Here is a 9164-nt window from a genome sequence, read left to right on the forward strand (position 1 = left end):
AAAACCTTGTAAATATCTCTGTCTCTCCTGAACAGACAACTAGAAAACTAAGTTTTCCATAATGCCTGAACGGAGGAAGGGGGCAGAGTGAGTAGCACATAGCTATTAAAGAGATAGAAAGGAGCGTATAATCACTAAATTAAGTGAGTAGGGACCAAAGTCCAAATATAATTCCAAGCATTCCGAATTCTGCAATAATGAGACAGGAGTCCAATGTCATTACTTCTGTTGCTGGGGTTGATGGGAAAATAATTCCACATAACAAAACTGGAGAATTTTGAGTTTCCACGATAGAAGTCAGTTTTTCTGGCAGCATAATAAGCCAAGTACTGCTGGCATATCAATATTCAACTGTTGTATTTGTGACAACTTGTTAAACTTGTGCAGAGAACAAGCATTGCAAAAAGGGCAGCAGACTGTGTAAGGAGAATGTGTAAAATTTAATTGAGATATGCACATCCCACATGAGAAGAGAAGACTGCCTGGAAAAGACCCTGATGATGGGAAAGATGGAGGGCACAAGGAGAAGGGGACAACAGAGGAGGAGATGGTTGGACAGTGTTCTCGAAGCTACCAAAATGAGTTTGACCAAACTGCTGGAGGCATTGGAAGACAGGAGTGCCTGGCGTGCTCTGGTCCATGGGGTCACGAAGAGTCGGACATGACTAAACGACTAAACAACAACATGCACATCCCACAAGGCTTGTGGTGGGGGGTTATGAATAACTGTCAGAGAATGTAAAAAACTGTGGTGAGTATGTGTACATTCCCCAATATTGGGTGGAGATTATGTATATTGATTGGGAAATTTGCACAATTCCATTTTCATGGACAGATTATGTGCGGATTCTCCATGAGGCCTAGTAAATGTGCACAGAAGCCAGCTGTTGTGCACCTTAACCACTCAGCTTGGATTCTCAAATCATGTGGAACTGTGTCTTTGGATTCACATTGTTAATTCCCAAATTTTGTATCTCAGATATCAGCCATGCAGTTCAGGCCTCTACATTCCCAAGGGCAGTCCTCTATTTCAGGGTTGGGGAAACTGTGGCAGAGATTATGCAAGCTGTGGTCCACTGACAGCAGGATTCCCCATTCTTGCTGTCTTTGAAGTTGTCCTGTATTTGAAGAGCTGGTTGGTCAAAGTCCATTTTTAAAGATTAAAAAACGTAAGAAAGGGCCTTGAAGTTGCAACTCAGCAGTTAGCACCTTGACAGGCACTCAGACTATCTGCTCACAGTCTTCCCCACTATGGCTTATGCTTTTTAAACTATTCTTTTTGAAAAAAATATAGTAATGCTTTTTTAAATTATAGGAAGCATTTCTAAATTTGTATTGATGCATGTAAATTAGCATGTGTCCTTTTTTGTTTTGTTTTTTCGATGATGCTCAAGTGTCCACCCTAGTTTAGGCATGTCTATCTAAACATTTTGCCAATGTTCCCCTATTAGATGCAGTGGGCACAGCTGGAGAGAGAGGAGGGGAATGAGCTATTTTTGCTCCCCTCTATGTATGGAGAAGTGACCAAAAAGAAATATAATCTGAGCTGGGTTGCAGTTGGATCTGAAGCTGTCTTGCAGTGATATTATCCACTGCTGCTGCTTCAGCGTCTTATGGTTTGCAGCTCTCCCATATTCACCCTCCCAATGCTTTAAAGTCAGCAGATGAGGCCCTCCTTGTGGCTCCTACAAGGGATGATATCAGGACTCTGCCTTGTGCCCAACCCAGCAGGTTCCAGACAGTAGAGCATGAGCCTCCCTTCTGCAGGCATTGAGTATGCACCCAATTCAACAGGCTTCTATTCTATGTGTCAGCTGCAGTCTGCTTTCCCTTGCCAGTTTACAGAAAGGAGCGTGCTTTATTGTTCCTGATTGTGCATTAACAATTGTGTCTTCACCATATGACATCATGTGTGGGGCAGATGAGCATGGTTTGGGGGGGATGGCCTGATGGGCCAGATTTGAACCTCTGGCTATGATCTTCTTTTGAGGCAAGCTGGGCCAATAAGCCAAAGGTTCCCCAACCCTCTTTTGGGTGGTTGGCAAGATACCTATTTTTCAGAAGGCATTTGGAGGAGGACCAGAGACCTGATTGCTGCTATCTGTCATTTCCATTCATCCTTTTTTTTTCTCGTGCATTTTTAATGGACTGTGTGATTTTTGTGGCTTTTATGGATTCTTATTGACTCGTTTTTATTGCAAGCATGCCTGTGGCCTGTACAAAGGATAGTGTGTAAATCATCCAAGTAAATATATAAATTCCAACATTCCTTTTAAAAAGGCACCTCAACAGCTTGGTGTTCAATGGCTACTGATTCTGATGGCTATGTTCTCCCTCTGCTGTTGGAGACTGTGTGCTTCTGAATACTGTACAGTCTCCAACATACTGGAATACAGTACTGGAATCGGCCAAGTGGATGAGTGCTGCTTTAAACCGGTCCTCCTAGTGGCCACTGTGAGAAGATGTTGTTGCATTAGATGGGCCTTTGGTGTGATCTCGCAGGGCTGCTCTTTTATTCTTACACCATCCACTGAGCCTGCTTATTTGTAATGATCACTTCTAGAGGCCCTGCTATGTGGTGGTGTTGTAATGGCCATCAGCCTTGATGGCTGTAAAAGGAGATTAAATAAATTCATGGAGCATAAGGCTATCAGTGGGTGTGTTCTACCTCCACTGAGTTGTTTACCCCCCCCCCAAAAAAAAAAGTGAGAAAAAGGGAAATTTCTTGTCAAGATTCAAATTTGGGGCAAGTATTATTTGGTGAGAGAACCCCAGCAAAGATTTAAAATCACAAAACATGCAGCTAAACATGAAAATATAGGCTCTTAGGCCTTTACAATATGCCCCTCCAAATGAGTTCCAAAATGTCTTCTTAAAAAGTTTATTTCCAAGGTTTCCCTCTTTCCCCAGCATAGGAAAAAAACACACTTTTGGTAAGTTAAAAATGCTTTACAGTGGTACCTCTGGATGCAAACGAGATCTGTTCTGGAGCCCCGTACACATCCTGAGCAGAACGCAACCCGCATCTGCATGTGCATGGGTTGTGATTTGCCGCTTTTGCGCATGCGCATGATGTCATTTTGAGCAAATGAGCGTGCGCGGGTGGCGAAACCTGGAAGTAACCCACTCCGTTACTTCTGGGTCACCACAGAACACAATCTGAAAATGCTCAACCTGAAGCGTCTTTAACCCAAGGTGTGACTGTGAATTATGGTCCTGGAGGAGACTCTTGAGAGGACTGCAAGAAGATAAAAACCTATCAATTCTTAAGGAAATCAGCCCTGAGTGCTCACTGGAAGGACAGATCATGAAGCTGAGGCTCCAATACTTTAGCTACCTCATGAGAAGAGAAGACTCCCTGGAAAAGACTCTGATGTTGGGAAAGATGGAGGGCACAAGGAGAAGGGGACGACAGAGGACGAGATGGTTGGACATTGTGCTCGAAGCTACCAGCATGAGTTTGACCAAACTGCAGGAGGCAGTGGAAGACAGGAGTGCCTGGTGTGCTCTGATCCATGGGGTCACGAAGAGTCGGACACGACTAAACGACTAAACAACAACATGACTGTACTTATAAATGCTCCAAAGATCAAATTCATGTGCTTCAGAAAGCAGAACAAGCAGTAAAACTTGGCTTACTTATGAAGTGGCAAATGTTCCTAAATAATAGGTACAGGAACTAAAGAATGGCTGATGAGAACCATACAGTTGAGCTGGAACTACCAGCTCAAACCTCTTCACATGTTGAGCTTCTCAGGTAGTCTGGAGATGGCTTGATGACCCATTTCCTCCCAAGGTAAAGGAAGTGGGCATAGCTAAGCCAGGCAGGGCAGCTTATTCTATGGTATTAACCCCTTCATGCATTAATTGGACAAGCATGTTGGTTGTATGAGGCTGATTATCCCACACACTGTTGGAGGACATTTGCCTCTGAATAACAGCTGCTGGTGTAGAGCTCAGGTCCTGCTTGTGGGCATCCCTCAGGCAGCTGGTTGGCCACTATGAGAAGAGGATCCTGGGCTAGATGGACCACTGACCTCATCTAGAAGACTCTCCTTATATTCTCAATACAGTACCTGTTAACCAAAAACATATTTGAAGGTGACATGGTAGGTGAAAAATTCGGTGGGCATGGAATGCCACGTGTTGCTTCAGGCATTGGAACATTTTCATATAAACTACTTACATAACCACAAAGGAGCCACAGAGGTAGCTATCTCCCTTCCATGGCATCTGGTCATCAGCAGTATGCAGCTCCTTAATAAGGAGGTTCAGTTCTTAACTGTCGTGATGAATAGCCTTTCTTAAACTCCTGTCTGCTTTGATTTCCGCTGCCTCAAAAGAAGATCAAAAACAACACGATTCTTAACAAAAATTAAAGATGTGATGCCGCCAGTTGCTTCTACTGTATGATATAATTTATTTTATACTGAGGATCAGGCTGGTTTGGAGGATCATGAGAGTAGAGATTCTAAATTTCTCTCCTGCAATGAACATACAAAATTATAAGAATTTGTTTGCAGGCTTATCTCCTTCATTGTGCCACAGCCTAATTTTATACAGTGAGGGAGGTAGGGAAGAGGAATTGGGAAGAAGATGACATGGTGTGGATTATTTTGTTTACAGAACCTCCTTGCACCTCAAGTATGGTTTCAATTTTCCCTTTGAAATTTAGATCAAACAATGCTGTCAGCATAAATCCATTTCTCCTGAATATCATGTATTTGCAAATATGCAGCCAGCTTTGGGTTCACGTTGTTGTGATTTCTCTTCCCATTCCCCACCCCAACTCTGGACCTCACTGCCACTGCCTTGGGATTTAAGATCTAGCTTTTCTGGAATACAGATCAAAAGCTTGTCCCAGTTCATGGATGCACCACTGTTTGCTTGATCTGTAGTTTGCAGTGGCCCCCATCAAATGGGTGACAAAAGCTTACGAAAACTACTAAGTGTGAATGAACACAACTGAAATTGTGAGCAGGTTTGGTCACCTACCACTTTAGGCAGTGAAAGCTTGTGTTTGTCCCATAGGCGTCTGTTCTTCCCTCCTCAGCATTTTGGGCTTCTTTTCATGGAATTCACAATAGTGGTACTCCAACTCTGAAATGCCCCCCTCCCACTTGGCAGATGCAGTTCCATTGTTAATTTTTAGCTTTAACGTTAACAGCAGTCAAATGAAATATTGTTTTGTTGCATTTTCATTCATTCATTTGGAAAATTTATATCCTGACTTTTGACTGAATGATCCTTTACAGTAGATTGCGGCACAACATGCACATATGTTGTTCCTTGCTCTTGGGTTTTGTAATAATAAAGAACAGATTCTAAATAATTTAATTATTGGGGGGGGGGACTGCCCATTGTAACAATAATGATAGGATGGGTAATTAGGTGACAACAAAAACTGCAAAAAAATAAATTAGCAGGGGCAATTAGAATAAGATCTATTATTTGGTTATTGATGTAAACCTCCAGAATGTATTTAGAATAGTTAAGTTTTTACCTCTATCTTCAGTGCATTTTATTTTATTTTATTGCTATGGCTAGTGGCTGGTGCAAATAAAGATTATTCTGATTCTGATAATAGGATGGGAATAATGGCTCCCTTAGGCTCAAAGTACACATTTCTCCATGGCATTTTTAAACACACACAACACTTGACTTTCAGCCTTATAATTAATTTAAGACAGAACTACAAGTAAAAGAGAGCATTCCATATGCCACCCCAAAAAGCTTACCATAGGCTAAAGGTTTATATTATTCTATGTATATAACAGGGAAATGTAAAGGGAGGAATTTGCCCAAGTAAATAAGCATTTGTGCTTTTTAGGCCAAGAGCCTGGGTGGTTGGCCTGTATGGGCTTCTAGGGGGTTCTTTGAAATAAATGCTAGCCTGGTCCCTGGCACAGCAGCTTTGTGGCTTTGCATCAACCCGTTTATTAATAGCACCTCATCAAAAATTAGCAACATTTAAATAGCTAAAAGTGACAAAGTTTTGTCAGCTCTGATGGCATGCTGAAGAAAACAGGCAGTTGATATTGTGACAGTTACATGAAAGGCTGCAATCAGTATCAATGTCAAAGGGATACAATGATGGTTCCCTGCATTGCAACATGTCTGGTATAATCAGGAGGTTTCTGTGTCAGGTAGCAAAGGGAAAGCACAACAATTTTTTTAAGCGGGGAGGAGGAATGGGAAGGGAAGAAGAGGAATGTTTGAAGGGAAGGAATCATGGAAGGATGGTAGCTCAGTGGGAGAGCACATGCATCCCTTGCAAATGACCCGAGATCCGATGACCAGCATCTCGTAAGAACAGAAGAAGAGCCTGCTAGACCAGGTCAAAGGCCTACCTGGGCCAGCATCCTGTTTTCACAGTGGCCATCCAAGGGCCTGTGGGAAGCCCACAACCAGGACCTAAGTGCAACAGTATTCTTTGCTCTTGCGGTTTCCATCAACTGGTTTTCAGAAGCTGTGGAGGTAGAACATGGCTAGTAATAACTGATACAACCATAAATTTGTCTAACCTTTTAAAGCCATTTAAGTTTATAGATGTCACTTTTGATTGCATTGGGAGAGATTCCTGCCTAAAACCCTGGAAAGTCCTTAAAGAGATAAAGAGACTTGGAAGACCACATTTGGCTCTCCAGGACTGAGGTTCCCCACCCCTGATCTTTTGTGTGTGTGTGTGCGCGCGCGCATCCAGTCACGTGAGCCACCTACCTACAGTGCTGTAGTCCAGATATTGCTTTACCATTACAGGGAGAACACAGTGAGGTCTTTTCTCCTGTTCCTCCTCCCAAAGCCTCTTAAATGGCACAGAAGCATTCTGTTTGCAAAGCATTATGAGTCCTTTGAATGCACGGTGCCACAGGTGTGCAAATTGTAGTATCTGACAGTGCCTATATCGACAAGAATCTCTCTGTTTAAATAATAGTATGCAGTACCAGCCTGTCCCTCCCCTTCACACGCCTTCCTAAAGCCTGGTTAATGTTGAGTTAGTCAACAAACACAAACAAAGGCAGCTGTGCTGTACTCCACTGACAGCTGGATTGGGTGCATGCACCATATATATTGCTACAATACTGCTTTAAGCTTTCACAATGTAAGTGGAGTCTATTAAAGAGGAAGGACCTAGTTTTTTAGTTTAGTTTTAGTTTTTTGTGGGGGGGGTTAAAAATTAATTTTTGATATTTAATTTTGTGGGAATGTTCAGGGATACAGGAGAGGATATATTGTTTTATTATAGCCTTTCCAACTTGTGTTAACAAGTTCACAATTTATCAGAGTAACATTCCCCTTTTTAAACCCACAGCAGATGCGTTTGCTCAGGCTCGCTAAAGCCTCTATAATAACTGTTCTGGTATTTTCCCTTTATTCCCTCATAAAAGATAAGACACGACACAGTCTTCTATAAAAGTATGAAAAGAGTTTACTCACATTCTGTTCACAATCGGATCCCAGAAGGCAGACTTAGCTTAGAAAAGTAACATACACCTGGAAAATATCCCATAAAGAGACAGTCCCTTTGTCCTCTCTTGGCTGGAGGCCAAAAAATCAAAAATCAAAAATCAAAAAATCAAAATCAAAAAAACAAAAACAAAAAATCAAATATCAAATATCAAATATCAAAAATATAAAATATAAAATATATAAAATATATAAAATATAAAATATAAAATATAAAATATAAAATATAATACAGTGGTACCTCGGGTTAAGTACTTAATTTGTTCTGGAGGTCCGTCTTTAACCTGAAACTGTTCTTAACCTGAAGCACCACTTTAGCTAATGGGGCCTCCCGCTGTGGCTGTGCCGCCAGAGCACAATTTCTGTTCTCATCCTGAAGCAAAGTTCTTAACTCGAGGTACTATTTCTGGGTTAGCGGAGTCTGTAACCTGAAGTGTATGTAACCTGAGGTACCACTGTATAAAATAAACAAAATATAAAATAAAAACAAACAATAAAACAATAATTATAAAATAATAGCAAAATAATAATAAAAAGAGGAAGGGCCTAATCTACTGATGTCAGGAGATGCTCCTGCATTCTGGATCTACCATATTTTTTGCTCCATAAGACGCACCTGACCATAAGACTCACCTAGTTTTTAGAGGAGGAAAACAAGGAAAAAAATATTCTGAATGAAACAGTGGATGCTGTAGCCATGGACATGCTATGTGATGGTGAATTTGGGGTGACCCAATGTAAAAATCCTGAGGATCCATGTGCTTTTACCTCCCCCCTCGCATGCCGATCAGCTGCTCAGTGGCTTTGTTTCAACACCCCCTTCCCTCTTGTTTGCCTTAGTGTCTTTTCCTTAACTGGGCCAGTTTTTTGCTCCTCCTTTTCTTCTAATTTCTCTCCTCATTGCTTGTTTTAGTATTCCTGTCTCTTCTCCTTGCAAGTTCGCTGTCTTTACCTCCCCCCTCCCAGACAGCCTCCTTTATTGCTAGATTCCCTCTCCCACCAATCGCCTGCCGATCAGCTGCTCAGTGGCTTTGTTTCAACACCCCCTTTCCTCTTTCTAAAAAAAAAAAGCACGATCTGCTTTTTGCCCCATGGCAATTCGGCTCCAGGGACCACGCATTCGCTCCATAAGACGCACAGACATTTCCCCTTACTTTTTAGGAGGGAAAAAGTGTGTCTTATGGAGCAAAAAATACTGTCATTCCCCTGTATGGCACACCACTGAAGTGTCTCAATGGAGAGCCCTCATGCCCTGGTCTGACAGTGTGCACCCTGGAGTATAAAGAGCTTCTTGTTCCAGTTGTGCCTTGCTTGAGCTCTGCTGTGCTTCTTTATCCTTCAGTGGAAGCTGGCTTGTTAGGGCAAGTGGGGGACCACCTCACCAACCTCAGCCAGTGCCCACCTGCTTGCCTGCCTACTTATTTCCTAGACTGGTTGCGGCACTTCATGTCAGCTTCCTCCGCTTCCTCCTCCTCAGTCTAATTGTGAACCTTCAAGAACTCTGAAGGGAAAAGGATGCACCTATTCTATTTATTCTACGATGATGGTGATGGTGATGGTGATGTAGGGGCCATCTGACTGGGTTGCCCTAGCCACTCTTCCTACACATATAAAAACACAATGAAACATTAAAAAACTTCCCTATACAGTGGTACCTCTGGATGCGAACGGGATCCATTCCAGAGCCCTGTTCACAT

Source organism: Podarcis vaucheri (genome assembly GCF_965113315.1).
Source record: "Podarcis vaucheri genome assembly, chromosome: Z".
Lineage (NCBI taxonomy): Eukaryota > Metazoa > Chordata > Lepidosauria > Squamata > Lacertidae > Podarcis > Podarcis vaucheri.